Source organism: Adiantum capillus-veneris, chromosome 8 (assembly GCF_014529385.1).
Source record: "Adiantum capillus-veneris isolate H3 chromosome 8, ASM1452938v2, whole genome shotgun sequence".
Lineage (NCBI taxonomy): Eukaryota > Viridiplantae > Streptophyta > Polypodiopsida > Polypodiales > Pteridaceae > Adiantum > Adiantum capillus-veneris.
Window position 1 is genome coordinate 53,208,693 of NC_140938.1, and position 2,941 is coordinate 53,211,633.

The 2,941-nt window shown below is 38.9% G+C and overlaps 1 pseudogene; it reads right to left on the reverse strand.

The window, feature by feature from the left end:
* Positions 1-2,183: 2,183 nt before the first annotated feature.
* LOC147452144 (small ribosomal subunit protein eS21 pseudogene) lies at positions 2,184-2,434 on the reverse strand (annotated as a pseudogene).
* Between the last annotated feature and the right edge of the window lie 507 nt (positions 2,435-2,941).

Consider the following 2,941-nt stretch of genomic DNA (forward strand, 5'->3'; position numbering starts at 1 on the left):
CATTGCAAGACAAAATGTTTAACTATTTACATTGGTTTGCTGTAGCTTAACACAAACATTATCCTTCGGCTTGGACAATTGGATGAGGACCGTACACAATTATCAGGTCGGTAGTGCAAAAAAAAATTTATAGTCCATTGATGTTTTCTGTATTTTTTGAATTTGTCAATGCTTCCTTAAGTTTAGAATAGCTACATGTTTCTCACTAGTCATGCTCAATCTCAATCGTCTTATCTATATATCAAATCAATACACTCTTCTTTTCTCATAGATGCTTGATGTCAATCTGGGTATGTCTTGCTCTCAATCCATTTCCATACACATGCAACTACCAAAGGGAAGCTCTCTCTCTAATTGCAATCGCCTTGAAGGCTTGTACCGTTCCACCAATTTATTATCCACTTGTAGTCATGCAGGCTAACGAAGCACTCTAGTTATTAGCGGGTGATGAGAGTGAAGAAATTGAGAGAGTAGACCTTTTCGAATTACCTCCAATTTCAAACAAGCAATCTAGCTCCATTCCACACGCCTTCTACGCTCATGCAAAGCCCTAGAAGACTCATCCTTTACTAGATGCAAAAAGCTCCTTCTTGCTCAAATTCTATTCCAGAGTAAGCTTTAGTATGAGAGACCTTATGATGTAACTCCTTTTGTATAAGGCTTATCCACCCCCTTCCTTTGGCTTTTGTACTTTCTTTCTGAGCCTTAATTCAATTTTCTACTCTTCTAGAAAAAAAAACGTTGAAACAAACTAGATACTTAAAAGTATGACTATGGCGAGTCATAATTAATACTATACATAATAAATAGACCATGAGTATTCGACATTAAGACATGCAAAATTGGCCTTGGTAGCATGGGGAAAATGTCCAGTGATTATTGAAACCAAATGAATTGTAGGAGAGTGCAACATTGTTTAGTGATTCTCAAAACTGAAGGAGCCACAAGAGAGGTGCAAAGTTGTGTGAAGCAATTCATTATTGTTGGCTAGATTATGGAAAAGATGTGTTTCAAAATTCATTGTCTAAGAAATTTTGGATGTGATGTGTTCATAGTTCACGATACTTGGATGTGGTGTGCTCTACAATTCAAGATGTCATTTTTCTAAGATGAGAAGTTAATGGTTGCAAAAACCGAGGTGCATCTAGTAGACTGATCAGCTACTAGGGTGTCCATGGTAGCTTCTTTGTCAAATTGGTCTTCCTATATATGTCCACTATGAGCTAGAGAGAGGATGTTAAAATTTTAGCATCTCAAGTGAATAGGCCAATGTGATCCCACTATTTCATTCCAGCTTAGGTATTTATTTTACTTATTTGTCAAAATCTTGGTAGAGCAATTTGCTAAGGTGAATATATAAGCACTACCTTGCCCCCATTCTATTATCGTTGGTTGGTACATTAGTCTCTCTCTCTCTCTCTCTCTCTCTCTCTCTCTCTCTCTCTCTCTCTCTCTCTCTCTCTCTCTCTCTCGGGTTAACTTTCCTTTCTATATTACATATTCTACATCATTGGTATCTTTCATAGCATGACAATACACTCTTACATTTGCTTCCGAATACGTTTCGACATACTCAGGTAATCCTCAATTACCTTAGTTTTGATTTGAGACCAAGGCAAAGATAGAGCAAAAGTTGATCCATCAAAGATTTGCATATTTTGAGCATTCCAAATGAAGGATAACATTCAAAATCTTAAAGACAACAAGGAGAATAAAAGACCTGCTTTTGTATTGTGCATCAAAACGAGATCAAACCAAAAACAAACTTGAACTTTGTCAAATTGACATTCCACAACAATCTACATTTATCCAGCAAGGTTTGACACCAGTGATGTACATGCGTATAGTTTATCTCTCTCCCTCTCTCTCTCTCTCTCTCTCTCTCTCTCTCTCTCTCTCTCTCTCTCTCTCTCTCTCTCTCTCTTTTTGGATTCAAAAATAATCTTCGGACGTAGAAACAATGTGCACACAGATAAATAGAGGCAAGGGCACGTTCAGTTGTGTCCAAAAAATCAAAAACCCTTTTAAATTGAAGGCACTTCACTCACAAGTGGAGTCTAGCAGAGACAAGTCTTCAAATTACAAACTTGTTGAGCTTTCCAAGTGCAGCTTAAAAGGTCATTTGATCTAAAATCCTTTTCCTCATAGAGACCAACATTAATAAAGAGTAAGGGATTGCCCACTACAGTTACTGGCCAATTTTTGCCCTCTGTTTTTGCCAAAGCCGATCAAAAGCACTATCCACATCCCCCTAAGCTTGGACAAACCCAGACAAGGCAAATGTGGTAAATTGTCTAGAGTAAAGGCCATTTTCATCCAAATGCCCAAAGTTCAAGTGCATTGAAGCATGGTCCTTTGCAATTATCAAGCGATTTGAAGCCGAGCATTTCCTAGGGATGTACGCATCCACGTTCTCTCCCTCCTCATTCTGCATTTTCCGATACGAGGCTCCTCTTCCTCCTCCTCCTCCTCCTCCTCTCTCTCTCTCTCTCTCTCTCTCTCTCTCTCTCTCTCTCTCTCTCTCTCTCTCTCTCTCTCTCTCTCTCTCTCTCTCTCTTTAAAGACAAATTCATGGTCATACTTCGCAAATGGGTACCCTATCATCCTCAAGCTAATGGACAAGGGCACAAGTAACATGGACAATGCACTTTGCCACTGAAAAACGATATGTACTCTCTCTCTCTCTCTCTCTCTCTCTCTCTCTCTCTCTCTCTCTCTCTCTCTCTCTCTCTCTCTCTCTTTCTTCATGTCTTATCCCCATTGTGCTATGCTTCCACATCGTTAACTTTGACATAAACAAGAAGCAAAGTATTATTCGTATCAAATATGGGGTATAAGTAACATAAGCTCTCAAAATTTTGGACTTTAATGGGGGACTGCAAAACTCCTTTGAGCTTAGATGGCAGTAATCTTGACCCCCATTTACACAATTAGCCTTCCT